Raw genomic sequence first — 15,492 nt, 5'->3', positions numbered from 1 at the left:
TTTGGTTTTTCTCCGGTACCAGGAACCGAACTCACGACCTTGTGTTTGCCAGGCAGGCGCTTTTGCCGCTGAGCTAAATCCCCAGCCCTGGTTGGCTATATTGATAAACATTCTGCTTTCCCTCTTCATTTCTCTAAGTTGGTCTGTTCTGTAGTCATAAATCTGTAGCTAAGAAATAGATATACCTTTTTGAAAATTTAATCTTTCATTTTATCGGTACATGTTTGCATTACATGAACTGCACGCTCACTTTAGGGAGCAGGTGCGTGTACATAGCACAGCTTTAATCCCCTGCATCTTCCCACCATCCTTCCTCCTCCTTTTTCTAAATCCTCCTTCCCCACTTTCATTCTTTTGTTAGTGCTATTTTTAGTTCCTGTTTATGACATACAATGTTTACACTCAGTGTGGGTATTTAGTACGTGTAAGTGACATCTTTAATGTCTACTCCCCTTACCCTGGTCCCCTCCCCCACCCTCCTTCTCCTGGACCCTTCCCATTTACAAAAGCTCTACCCCCTTGTTTCCTTCTATCAATCCTTTACTTTGCTCTTTATGTGTACTTTGGATGACTCAAATGAGAGATACCATATGGCATTTAAGCTTGTGTGTCTGATTTATTTCACTTAACATTATATTTCCAAATGTATCCATTTCCTACAAACATCTTGGATAGCTACAGTGGTCTACCCCACTGCAAGAGAGTATTCATTCTTCTCTGCAGCACATGGAACTTTCTCCAAAAGAGATCACACACTTCCACAAACCCTGCTTAAATAAATATAAAAGAATCAAAATCATTCAGTATTTACTATTGGAACACTGTGCAACAAAAAAAGAAATGAAGTACTGAAAAAAAAAAACACAGAAAGTTTAGAAACACCTGGAAACTTAATAAGACACTCCTGAATACCCAGTGAGTCATAGGAGAAATCAAGGAAGAAATTAAATAAGTTACAGAGGCAAATGACGATGCCTACATGACTCATGGGAACCTATGAGACACAAGGACAGTGGTCTTCAGAGGGAAGGTCACTGGATACACCTTCTTCACACCGTTGGAGACACTTTGAATGAGAGACTAAGCCCTCCTTCACAAACCTCAGAATGACTGTGCTAACATAGAAATATAACGTGCTCTTGTATTGCGGAGAGGATGTATAAGATTATGGATTTTAGAGTCACATTTGTCTACATTTAAATTTGTTGTCCATCTCTAAGCAGCTCCGTAGAGCTTACACTTTAGATGTGTTGCCAAAGTTTTCCAAGTCTCAGCCTCCTCATGTGCAGAACAAGCATAAGAACAGCGCTTACCTCACTGAATACAGGATGGAATGACATAGGCATAGGAAGAACTGAGCTCAGTGCTGAGTGCACGGCTACAGCTGTAGTTACTGAACACTTTCTATTTGGGAGTAAAGCGCATTGGCTCAACCACCTGCTTGCACATCGCTGACTTGTGAAGCCTGGTCCACTTTGACCTCCGTGGACTACAACTTGTGCATCAGTACATTGGGATTAATAATAATACCTACTTTATAGAGTGGTAGGGATTAAATTATATAAAACAGTTGAAATATCTAATCAGCTATGTGCCTGGAATTTTGCTAATTCTTATGTAATATTCACTACTGTGAACAAATCCCTAGTTTGGAATCACAGGTCAAAATCTCTGGTTTTCCTCCTGTAATCTCACTGTGAAACAAAAGTCCATTCATCCATTCAACATGCCGTTACTGACATCTAGTATGGAACTGTTGTCACTGACTTCCCAACCAGGTATTTTTTTCTCAAGCAAATTACATTTTAGAGGAAGAAGACAGGTAATACCCTTGTGAAAATCGTAACTTCAGATAGTCGTATCTTCTTCAGGAAGCCAATACAATAAGGCGAGACGTCTGTGATAGGAGGGGGGGTAGCCCCACATATCTCTTCAAGTAAGCAGAATTTGAACAGGCAGATTAAACAAGAGACACAATTACCCGAGCAAAGAATCGAAAGGACAGCAGCCCAGATCCTAAAGTAGGAAGAAGCCTGCCTCACAAAGAAACACAAAAGTGGTCAGCGAGACTGGAACACATAGAAAGTAGGAAGGGGATAAACCAGGAAGTCGAGGGGGGCAAATCAAATCGGCATTTACTGCAAAGATTTTGGATTCAGAAAAATCAAGAAATTGTTTGCTTCTGGATTGCCTAATTTTGAAAAATACCAAGAATTTATCTCTACAGAATAATCAGTTTCAAATGCTTAGCCTTATTTCTAGCTCCTAAAAGAAAAGAATACAAACTATGATGAATATAGAGGAAGATGGAATTCAGATAAAGTTTCCTCTCAATGAGTAAATGACAGACAACTTAAAAACAACTGCATGAACAATAGGTTCAAGAATTAGACCTGGTTCTTGGCTTCTCTGTCTTTCAAAGCAGCACCAGGGGGACTAGAGATCGTTATTGTGGTTCAGCTGAGGAAACTGAGGTGCAGAGGCAGCGTTTGCAGAGAGCCTAGCACACCGCCTCCAACATGGTCTCAGAACAGTTCCACACGGTGCATCCTGGCCTGCTGCACTTGAAATTTAGTGAAAAATAAAAGGCAGTTACTTTCATGTAGGTAAAAGTGTTTTCATTTCCATTTTAAATGGAAATAGCATAGCCTTAGTCTGTCAAAATTCTCTAAAACTGCAAAGGTTTTACCTATTAAATGAAAATGCCTTATATTTCCAGAGCAGACTCGATAATCTATTACCATCCACTGCTTCTCCCTAAGAAACTTTATCTACCTGTATCTATTCTTCAATGCATAGCTTCGCGTTAACGTGACTTTTATTTTTCACAAACCAAAGATACTAGAATAATGAAACAAATAAATGACTAAACGTAGTATCTGAGAGTTGTTTTACATTTGGAATCATTTCACAGGGACTCGGAACTCGAAGGTGTCTGCCGAGACTTTGCTGCAGAGTGAGGTTAGAGTAGAGCTTAGATATTGCTCCAGAGGAGGAAAAAGTGTTTAGTACATGTGAAACTAAACCATGCAGGTCCTTTTCTCAAGCCACCACGCTAAGAAGTGTGATCTCTTCCCGTGGGGGCAGCGGTAAGCTGTGCCCTTCCTAAGGTAACGTGCAAAGCTGGGTACCTAGACGAATTCCCTCTGGGTGAAGTGCCTCGAAGGAATCTGAGACTCAGGGGATAGCTAAGAATGGCTGCCTGCAGATTCAGAAGATGGCTGTGATGATTCAGCTTCTGTGACTTAAATGATCTCATATTTTGACACTAGGAGAAGAAGTCCCACACGTACATCATGGAATGTATGTCAGAATTCTTCGCACTCAAGAGTAGCTTAAAATGTTCTTCCCTAAGCAGAGCTTATTACTTTCATCTCTCCTGCCCAGTAGGACTCACCTATTGTGCTGGTCTTCCCTGTGTTTCATGCCCTTGGAAAATCTGTTCTTGGAAAATCTTTGAATTCCTGCTAGAGAATGCAGATTGCTTCTTTGCCGGGCATATTTCCCAGGATATAACAGGGATAGGCAATTCTCAGGCATTCGAGAGAATGGCAGGTAGCCAGATTTATAAATGAAGGCAATGCCACCTGAGACTCTGGTCCACTGCTGTGCAGAATAAAGGATGTGATTCATGGCACTTGACTGAGAAGCACGACAATTTCTCGGGCCTGGGCCCTGGTAATCATCTCAGCCTACATGTGGCACTTCACACTTCCAAGGAAAATGTGGGAAATTGATGGCGGCCTCAAGAAGCAGCACCTCTTTGGCACCGTAAGTCTTTTGAGGTAAGAAAGTGACCTACAGTGTTTTTAAAAGTACTTCCCAGGCACAGGTTTGGTGTATAGTAGATACCTCATACTTGGTGGAATAGAACCAATATGACTAGCGATGACTTTTACAGAGCACCTTTCTTAGTGAATAAGACGAAAGCTGTGGGTCATAAAAAGTTAGCGGCACCTAAAACTGATAAAGAAATGATGGACTGAGAGATGTAAAGAGATTAGACCAAAGTGGTAAACACTGGCATTTCTTACACAATACCTAAAGATGACTCAGCAAGGATAAAACCAACTTCAGCTGCCAGTGAAACAAATGAAATAATTTAAGGGAAATAGCTCTCCTAAGTCCAACATGCCTATCAACACTCACATTCACACCTTCCTGCAAGTGCCACTTATCTTGCAGCAAGACACTTTAATGACAATCTTTAATAGGTCTGGCATCTCTTGTAAAAAGAATAGAAGGCAAAGTAGAAACTCAAAGCAAGTGCTGAAACTTACCGAGGAAGAATAGAACAGATGAAACTATTCCTCCCCAAAGAGGAAAATTTCCAGAAATCCACAAGTATGGTGCTCCTTGCTTCTGGCTATTAAGTCAGACTGGCAAACAGCCAAGTTATTTCCTATTAAATTTAGGAAGAGTGTGTGTGGACTGTATGTTCAGACCAGGTTTAGCTTCATTTCTTGTAGGGGAACGGAGGGTTCAGATCCCACCCTCCGCTGGACAGTGACAGCCAGTTCACAGGGCTTCTGCTTCTACCTTCCCTGATGAGTTTACTCTTTACTTGTGGTACATGAAGGACTTCAGATCGTCTAAATCTTGAAAGTAGCAGATCATAAGTCGTACATTTACACCAAGTAATTTACTGAGCATTTAAAATATAACAGTGAACAAGAAAGATCGAGTCCCAGTGCTCTCATTAATTACTGGACCACAAGGACAACATAACTTGGTTCATGAAGTTAACTCTTTGCATGTTCTGGTCACAGATTCCATTATAGTATGTATATGCTTACACTTGGTTGCAACCCAAATCATGAAAATAATTAAGTTCATGATCCAAGGCCCCACTGTATGAGCCACTGAGAAGATGTAACGGATAAAATTGAATACAACCATCTTCGAAAGGATGAAAAACAATGGGCTTTAGATTCAGAAAGACCTAGAAGAAATTTGTATTAAACTTTACTAAACAGGCAACCACAGATACGAGATATCATCCCTGACTGTTGATAATAAGAGAGACTTAGAGCTATGTAGAAAACTTAAGCTGTGTGGATTAAAAATAAAGCATCTTTTAACTGAGATGGCATTTAAGAAATTTAGGTGCCAAATTCTCCCTCTTTTCCTTCCCTCCCTCTTCTTTACACACAATTATCAGAAGACTAGAGGTCAGATCAAAGACTGTAACTGTCTAACTCTATTCCACATTAATGTGAATAAATCTGGTAATGCTGTTGAGTTCTGTGCATTTATTTCTTAAGAGATTCAGAAATTCTCCTTCTTGCAACCATGTAAGAAGCTGAAATAAATGACCACCAACATCTCTTCCACTTTTAATAGGTTAGGATTTTTATGGGTGGAGGCTAATGAAGAATTGCTGTAATGTTATATTGTAAAACAGTACTTCTGTAATTCATGTAATACCGCATTTCTGTAACATTTCAGATTCCTGTGCACTGGTTTAAAGAATACAAACAAAAACTCTCATCAGTCATGGGATCAAAACCTCACAGAAATGAAAATCTCCCATCTAAGCATAGAGCTGAACATTTTGCAGTGTCAAAAGTGTAAGTTTTTTCTTTTACATGCAACTTGATCAAAGATAATGTGGAAAACAGCACTAGTATTCAAACAATTTTATTATGTAAATCAACTTTAAACTTAATTATGAATTAACAGAGGGCTGATAAGTATAATTTGAGTGGAGAAGTAACCTAATCAATTTTAAAGATCTTTTTAAATAAGATTCAATTTTTTCAGAAAACAGGGTGTTCCAAAGTAAGAGCTTTTCACCCGTATTTTTGTCAAAGACATGCTTTTTCATCTTTTTTGATAAGGCTTTTGTGGCACCAAGGATGAAAGTAAGAACCACATGGACTAGATGTAAATCTTGGAACTTTAGAAATTCGAAACTGAATTTCCTTTCAAAAGAATCAAGAATAGTTTATTACGTTTGATTGAAATATTTGTGCAAATATTAGGCATCTGTGCTGTTCAGCTTTCCGACACTATAAAACCTGTGCTAACCAACTTACATAGAGAAAAGGTTTATTCTGGGTCTTTGTTTTGAGGATTCTCGTTCACAACTGGTTGACTCTGCTGTGCGGGGCTTGCGGTCCGTCAACACATCATGACTGGAACACGTAGAACAGTAAAACTGGGAACTGTTCACCCCATGGCCAGGAAGCAGTGCAGAGGAAGAGCAAGGGAAGTGCATCCCGTTACCCCCTTTAAGAGCGCACCTCCGATGACCTCAAAACCTCCCACCAGACTCTGCCTCCCAATAGCACCTCCCTGTGAACCAACCCTTGAACAAATTGGGAAAACTTAAGAGCCAAACTATAGTAGAAGCTAATAAAATATGTGTTACTTCAATTTAAAATTTCCTTTATATAAATGAAATTATTTTTTATCCAGTTTACTTCCAGGAATAACTCTTATGAGGCTTATGCCAAGTTGTTTAGGCATAAGGCTCTTAGGATACTGAGTAAAGCCTATTTCAGATGAGAGACTAGCAAAGATATTAACCCCCTTCAGGGCTCTTCTCTGCTGTGTAGTAGCCTTTGGTCTGAACTTCTCAGAAGCCAAAGAGGACACAGTGGAATGCATTCATTCTCCTTCTGCGAGAAAAAGAAACTCTTCCTGATGACTCTTAATTCAGTGACTCCTGTGAGTGATCACACAGAGGGCACGAGATGACACATGCATCATCCCTGAAATTTGTTTTGAAGTGCTCCAGATGCATTCATCATTTTCATTTCTCTTAAAAAGCCAAGGGCCAACATTAAAAAGGAATTCTATATAGATACTTCTGCTGTCATGGAGGTAAATGAAAGATTTTTTTTTCTTCTCCATGGCAAAAGAGTGCCTCTGAACTTGAGAGAAAAACTTGGTGGGACAGCAGTTGTCCAGGAGGACAGCACACATACATTAATCGCACGTTTCATGTGATTAATGAACAATTCCTCTGGGAACACTGCGTGGATATCAACCAGGCAACAACATAGGTTGGGCACAAAAGGCATGGCTTTTATGTCCCATAGTCTTGCTTTGCTGAATTCATTTCTTTTAATAGCCAATCAGAGCTCTCAAAAGAATTCAAGGCTGAAATGTCCAACAGCTGGCAAAGGATCCATTACTCCACATTTGCTGAGTGGAGGAAAGCATGTGCCAAGGATGAACTCTCCAGTTCATGGTATTAGAACCAAAGCGAGAAAATTCAGCATTCTGAGTCCCTCCAAGTGTAAGGTGATAGCTAGCATTTTTTACTTGTTTTGTCTCTGCTGAAATAGAAAAATGACCATAAAAATAAAATGCTCAGATAGATGTTTCTCATTTTAATTTCCCTATATCTATTGTGACAGAATGTATCAAAGCAGAAGCCGTAGATGGTTAATTCATTTAGATACATATGAGTATGTGTGTATGTACACATGTATACCTGCATAAATGTGTGTCTATGCACATGTACACATGCATACAGGTATCTTATGGAATGGATTAATTGTTTAAGTGCTAGTTTAAGCCAGGTTGTAAAAGTGTATGTAGAACTCTGGCTAACAGAGACCAGATTACCAATCAGCTTGGCCGTCCTCAGAAACCACAGTTATTTTTCAACTGAGACATCTTTAAGAGCACAGTTGTTACTATGTGTTTGTCCTTTCCTCTGCCCTACGGTGCTATGTCACTGATCCTTGTTTATAGAGCCCCCACTAGCTCAGCTCTATTCTTGATTCTCCACCCAAAAATACATTACACAAGTAAAGAACATGTTTGCAGATATCATTTTGAAACAGAAGGACATTTAAATCCAACAATAAGCTGCCTGCTACGGCGAAAGAACACTGTGCTGACTTTTGCACAGTCACAGAACCCAGAGCAGATTATTCAGAGAACCCTCTGTGAGCTGACAAGCTTATAAAAGCAGTCCTAAGGAAAAAAATCTGCGTCTTGCATATATAACAGAGTTACAGCGTGTCACTTGCTCTATAAATTGTCACTATTACTACTGGGAGCAGAAGGAAATGTACATATATAAAAAAATATGTGCATAATTTTATATTCCCAGAGGAAACTGAAAAATTATGTGCATTAAGTAGTGTTTAATTGTAGCACAAAAATGACATTTCATGGTTTATGATGTGGTTCACAGCCCCACAAGGGTAAAGTTGAGGGAAATGCTGCCTGGTGCAATGGGGAAATTAGCCTTTGGAGGCATCCGGGGCTGGGTGCAAATTCTGACCCCGCCACTGGCTGGAACTATACCTCCAGCTGATCACTCAGCTGCTCTGAGACCCGGCTTTCCCTATCTCAATTTTGTGGAGACCTAGGAATTAAAGAGAATGAAAGGTAAGTACCTGCCCTTTGCCATTTTTGTCAAATTATCAAATCTATGAGAAAGTTAATGTAGAGATACATTGCTTCTTTGGATACCATAACAGCCTGTTTCATTAATGTCATTCAGTGTTTGACAAGAATTCATGATGAAGTCCAATAAGTGTATTTTCCGTTCCCAAATTCTATGGCCATCTGAGCATACATGAAAGCAGGTATAAAATTCCTTTGAAGACCAAGTTTAAAGGAAACTATTCGAGAATATATGGAGAACATTAGTAGGCCTTGCTGGAGCATATCCCTTTATTGGTTTTCTGATGAATCTTTGTCCATAGATACATAGCACGCGGTAGTTTTTACAGCATTTTTACAGCATGTTGCAAGAAGCAACAGGCTGTGTTCTTCCACATGTATCATTTACCACGTTTCATATGCCCCACGCAGCGCGGAAGGCCCAGTTCACATAGTTCTCACTCACCAAACCTTTCCACGTCTCCTCCAGCCCTGGGCTTGTCTCTAGCCTAAGGAAAGCTTGGGGCTTGTGGACACCCGACTGCCCTTCATTGTTTATAGCCCGGGGTTCAGAAAAGCAAGTTCCAGTTCATGCCTGGAGACAGGCTGAAGGTTTCTTGATAAAATAAATGCTTAAAAAATTTTTCATTGTCTATACCAATAAAATTGCCATTCCTGTTTTGATTGTTTATTAAGAGATCAATCATTTAATATTCTAATAAGTTACCCACAGGAGACTGTGAGAACTCCATTTCCAGCGGCTGAAGGTCTGCCTAACAAGGACCTGCGTTCAACACACACAGCACCTGGCCTTAAACACACTACTGCAACATGGTCTCCCAAGCCATCCCAGGCTGGTGGGTGAGAAATGACTGCTGTAACTCCTTTGCCTTCCACACCCCCTACTCGTCCCTCTCAGCCTGCTCTGTGCTGGCAGGCAAGCTGTCAAGACCACTCCCTAGTTCTCTCCCCACTGGCCTCCAACTTGGTTTGGCCAAGAGAAAGTGCTCACAATTACAAGGCGGGAAGACAGTGAACCTGCACGTTTATTCCCTTGTCCACTTCTCAGTCACGCCCAACACCTGCTGGGAGACAACACGCCACAGGTACCACCTCTCACATGCTAGTAGCCATTTTCTCCCCTGGTCCTTTAGGCTTAGGGCAGTGGCGGCAAGCCTGTGCCTTGCGGCCTGTTTGTTATCACTGCAAGCTCTAACTGGTTCGCTATCACCGGCCTAGGGTATGGTGAAAATGGCTCCTCTCTGCCGGTAACCCTACATGCCATTGTACGCAGCCCCTTGTTAACTCCCTCAAATAATGCCAGTTTGATTATGCCACCTGGTTCCTGCCAGAAGCCCAACTCAGCCTTGAGTCCAATCTTTAAACATTATCAAAAGAGCCACTTCGGACCCAAGCGTTACGGCTCTCTGTGGCAACAGAGCTCTTACAGGAAGAGCCGCAGTGCATGAGAGGTAGCCTCCGCACTAGTAAAGTGAAGAGCCATTCTACGTTCTCTCAGGTGACGGGAAACCCTCAACTGGATTTACGCAACAAACTAACCAGCTAAGAAAGAAGACTTCGGTAAGAAATTAGAGTACTACTGACCCCCAGGTCAAAAGATAAATCTATTTTATGATCTCATGCAAATATCACACCAAAATTTAGCTTTTTCTACTAGTACCATCACTGAAGCACATCGTTAAATAAGCAGTGATCGGCAAGATTCTTGAGCTTTAATGACAAGTTGAGAAAAATAAACACATTGTTATGAACATGGCTCTAAAACCCACGAAGCTCCAGGATATTCAGGGCTGGGTCCTCTTATTGCATGATAGCACCTATAAATATCTGCACGGAGGTACGAGTTTATTTGAATGTAACAGATTCACCGAATAACTGAAATCCCCTGTGAAAGGAAAGATGCTTTGCCCTATAGTTTCCTTCCTAAGATCTGTATTTTAAGAAACAATACTAGGCTTTGTTTGCTTAACAATGGGCTTCTCAGTTAAATTAAGCACCTTCTCCTAAAATGCCACCCAGCTATTCTTCTGGAGACCCCGCATCTTCTACGGTCCCAGGCTCTCCTCCAACACAAAGTCCTCAGGAGCCTCATTTGCCCAAGGAAGCCCTTTACTTCACCTTCCGGGTTTACTCACCCCAACTTTCTTAATCAAGTTTCTGCCCTCCTCCTCCTCCTCCTCTTTTACTCCTTGCTTCTCTCACTCAAGGACATCTCAAGAGAAAAAAAAAGTGTAAAAAAAGTTCAGCTTGAAATGCACATTTGAGATCTCATCCATATTCTGTACTAATTTCCAGACCATAAAACTCTCATTGGCAGACAAAGTGTTCTTCGATAATGTCTAAAAGAGCCCCTTTTACCTTGTGCTTAAAACAAAGCACACCTTAAAGGTAGTTTCATAAAGAGCAGCATATAAGAACAGAGGCAAAAAAAAGGGGGGTTCTCCTCTTTTCACTCCTTTTTTTGTGGATGGATGCAAAGATTCTCCTCACTCAGCACCTAAGAGAGAAGGCCGGCTGTGGATCGGTGAGCGAAGCATCCGCAAAGTGAGAGAACCGACCGCCTTACTTGTTATTCATAGAGGCCAGACGCAGGGGGCGCTGTCATCACCGCCGCACTCACAGCCATCATGGCAAGCGGCCTCTAGTCCACGCAGTCACAACTCGGGGCAACTGTTTTCTACCCCGGGTAACGATTACAGCAGCAGCAAGTGCCGTGCCTGCACCTCAGAGCTCCGGTGCCGCACGGCCGCCCGTTACATTTTGTACAGGACACTTAGTATGTGACTGTGGAACAAATTCTGAATAAGGTTAACTTTGCCCTCTCACTCCGTCTGCAAAGCCCACCCCCTTCTCTGAAGCAGACCACTTTCCGTGTACCCTTTGCTGTCTGGCCTTGGGCAGGAGGTTTTTTCAATCCGAAGGCTGTAAAGCCTCCAATTAGCACACTCACCTGACCGTATGATTCATCTTCAAAGAACTTTCCCATCCGAGGCTAATTAACCCTCCCCACAGGGCCGTGAGGTAAGTGCAGTGCAATCATGTCCAGGGTGTCAGAGGAAATTGGGGATGGGGAGGTTACAGGTTGTGCCAAAGGTTATTAAGAGTGTCTGCAAGGGGTATGAAGTCATCCTGCAATAATCCAGGAGCGGTTTCTCCACCCATTCCGAAATGCAGACCTGCTTACAATGTATTGTCCATCTTATGATTCTCTGGTCTTTAGTGAAGGTATAGACAGTCTAGGAGATACAAGCATTTCAAAGAAAAACACTATTACAGTTTGCCCCGGCTGGACACTTTGGGTATCTTTCTCACAGTAACTCAGCATCAGAAGTTAACTCTCCCAGATCTTTCCCAGTAAAGACGTGCTTCTAGATAGATGTAGTGCTGTCTCCTAGAGAGAAGGCTAAGAAGAATACACCTTCCTCTTCTTCCTGGGAAGCACACAATGAGGCTGCCTGTTGCGTCTTCAAAAGCACAAGCTGGTGCACAGGCAGTCTTGGGGCTCAAGGTCAACGCGCGTACAGACTTGTGAGTTGCTCAGAGATGAATACGATGGCCCGGCCCCCTTGGCACACTTGGCCAGGCCTCCCCCACTGTGCAGCACATTTCCTCTCTTTGATTAGTTTCACACAGTAGGACACACAAATATTTCCACTTTCCCCACTGTAGAGTTTTCTCATGGTACTGACGGAGAACTAAGATCGGGAATTTCCAAGACAAAAGCAACCTTCAACCACAAAGATCATGCCCCTGTTCCTTTGTTGGTTCCTCTTCCTCCTCCCACCTGTGCCAAGTTTTAGGCTTTTACATTATTACTATTTACTTTCCCATATCACGCTATACAGCATGGTATGTTCCTTAGGGACTGCATTCACCCTTACACATTCAACTGCCACCCCTACGTTATCAGTTTCCAAATCACCAGGCCTCTCCCTGATCTGAGAGGGCTGGAATGTAAACTACAGTTTTCTGCCATCTTTACAGAGCATGAATTGAGTAGATAACATACTATTTCATTTGAGGCATGACTAGTCATCATAGACATTAAAATACTCTTAACAGTCCAATAATTCAAATAGTATAGTACTAGCATATGACTAGACAGACCAGTGCAACAAAATAAGTACTCCAGAAACTGATTCAAATACATATGTGAATTTGTTACATGGTAAACATGGCTTCCCAAACTGGTGTGGTAAGGATAGATTGTAAAGAGTTAAGTTGGACACCTGGGTAGTCAAGAAAAAGGTAAGGCTGGATATAGTCTAGTGGCTCAGAAAACACAAAACAGCAAATACTACATTCTGTTTGGCTTTGATGTACATCATTTCATAGTGGATTTGGGGCTATGCAACAGTTCACCACCCTAATTATATTTTGCTAATTCCACTGGTAAAATTCCCTGAGGTCTTTGTAAGAACCAGTCATGGTTATGTGAAATAAGAGCAGATTAAGAACACAGACGAGGAAGGAAAATAGCCAGGAAACATTCTGTTCTTCCAGAATAGTCGGTCTATATCCATTCCAGCATGTTGTGATTTGTCAGGGGTTAGCAGCACTTCTCTCCTGTACTGATCATGCTAACAAGGACTAATTTTTTCATCCCCAAGGTCCATCTCTCTCTTTTCTCCCCTCCAAAGCCCAGATTTTGGATTTAGAAGGATTTACCTAAGCTTTATATAAAAAATAAGAGCTACCCACTTTTAAGATTAGAAATGTATAGTTGCCATGAAAAATGTCTGCTCACACAGGATAATGAAATCATGACATTAAATTATTTCAACAAATGCACAAAAATTGTTTTATATACTCATTGGCACATACATTTGGGGACACATATTGTTTTAAGCCTCTAAATAGACAATTTACTTTCGGCTCTTTGAAATATTAGAAATAGTTTCACATCTGTGAACACATTTGAGGCTCTGAGACCCCAGAGGTGCATCAGCTGAGGCCCCTGCACGAAAACTTCATAGGTGAGACACCACAGGGTGCTACAGCCCGCTATCAAAGGAAAGGTGCCATGGTTCCGTGAACACATACACTAAGGGTGAAATTCTTATTCACCTTCACGAACAAGGTAACTACTTTTTCATGACTAGGCTTTTTCCGAACATTTCCGTTTTCTTACTTGTAAAATCAATTTTTAAAAGTTAATTCATAACATGGGACAAGTTAGTGAACCTCCTGTGCCTCAGTGTCCTCCTTGTAAATATGACGTAAGAATAAAAAATAATGAACCCTACCTATTTTGTTTCAAGCCTGGAAGACAGGAAGAGCTCAGTACATACTGGCTACTGCATACAACATCTTAGAAATGAGTATGTTTAGAATTATGTCTCTGGAGGGCGCCTAACTGGGCTACCTCCTGAGAAGTTACAGAATACATCCTCTGTCACCATTCCCTTAGACTAATTACCTGGGGTACAGATGGAAATTACTTCTTTTCATAACTTCAGCTCTAGGAGTGTTGAGTGAGTTACATAATCCTGCAGCTAGAAGGTCCTGGAACTGCATTCCTTTCTCTGGCAAATTTGTACATCTTCCACCAAAGGCAGTATTTGTTCATCACATCTTGTCTGCAGAACGACTTTGGGCTGGGGGTAGGCAGAGAAGGTCACTGCCTTTCTTTACACTCAGTGCCAGGGCATGGAATAGGGACAGCAGAGAAATACAAGGCACAACTTATAGGTAAGGGCAGAACCAACCCGCCCACAGCTGGACAAGAGAGTTTGGAAGAGAGCCAGGGTGGGGTCCACTTCCAAATGAGGAAGACTCCGCTTAGACTACACAGTCCGGCATTCTGAGCCTCTATTTTCTGTCGCACGGGGACATTAAACTCAGGCTCCAGAAGGAAATGAGAGGACAGCGATCAGAGCAAGCAGTTTCTGTGTGCACTTGCCTCCCTCCTCTCATGTATCCACTTCATTGGATGAGTTAGCGAAGCTCCTGTGCCTCAGTTTCCTCACTGTAAATATGACAGAATAATAAAAAATAAATAATGAACCCTACCTAAAAAGCAGCAGAGCAAAAGGACTGTCCACGCTGTTCTAAGAAGAGACCATCTAGAATGCTACAGAAGCATTCCTCAAATCATCTGACCTTAGAGGGAAAAATGGAAACAAACTCTGTCCTCCCGATGGGCAATAAGGCATTAATATTTTTCTGCTGAAAATTTGAAAAAAATATGCCTTTGCTACACTCAAAATCTTCACTCATGATTTCTTTCCCTTATATGAAATGCACATTTTAATTAATTTCATGCAGCAGTCCGAATTATACACTCTATGTGCATGACTTATTTAGTCATACAAATAATATCTAGGGAGCCCCTACTATGTGCCAGGCACTATTTTGTTTGTTGCTATAGCTTCAGTTCCTAAATCAAAGTGCCAGCTCTGGGTGACTCTCACCCTTCAGTGTTTTGCTAAATGATTTCCTCCACTGCACCCTCATACAGAATAATTTCTCTTCAGCATTTATCGAGGGCTTGTCAGTGTCAAGCGCCTAACACCATTCATTCATAAAATTCTTGCCATACTACCACGGTGAGGTGGGGACTGTTATTACCCCTGCTTTACAGATGAGGACTCTGAAGTTTAAAGAGAGGATAAATAACTCAAGGATACAAAGCTGGTGAATCAAGGCGAAATTTTAAATTCGGGTCTAATTGCAATCTCATCCATTTTAATCCCCACACAATACTGCCTTCAAAACTTTTTAAACATAGTGTGCTGTGACAGACATAACAGAGTTGTAATAGTCTGTTCTGCATTTCCCTTGCTTGGTTTACTGTGTGAATCTCCTCTTCTGAACAATGCCAGACCCTAGAATCTAGACAATGATAATTTTAAAACAATTGTATGAAGCCGTGCGGCGGGGCACAGCAGGCTAAGAAATGACAGCCATTTGCACATAAATATTTAAATACATACAATACACTGCATTTAGGACATTATTCAACTTCTATGCAAAGGGATCCAGGACTTTCCAGCTGCTTCCTTTTGCGATCTCAGTGATTCTCACCCAGACAGGCCTCAAAGGACCTATTTTCCAAATCAGCTTCCTTGTTCTTGCAACACCTGGTCACTGAGCGCATTTACCTTCTCGCCCAGCCCCAAA

At 41.5% G+C, this 15,492-nt stretch overlaps 1 protein-coding gene across 1 annotated transcript in view; it reads right to left on the bottom strand.

The window, feature by feature from the left end:
- Positions 1 to 15,492, bottom strand: part of Lypd6b (LY6/PLAUR domain containing 6B) — a gene marked incomplete at its 5' end in the record, with an annotated part of 162,920 nt that overhangs the window by 12,312 nt on the left and 135,116 nt on the right.

Source organism: Chinchilla lanigera, unplaced genomic scaffold (assembly GCF_000276665.1).
Source record: "Chinchilla lanigera isolate Chin_1 unplaced genomic scaffold, ChiLan1.0 scaffold00039, whole genome shotgun sequence".
Classification (NCBI taxonomy): Eukaryota; Metazoa; Chordata; class Mammalia; order Rodentia; family Chinchillidae; genus Chinchilla; species Chinchilla lanigera.
Note: the sequence above shows the minus strand (reverse complement) of the source record. Positions and strands in the feature narration are given on the sequence as shown.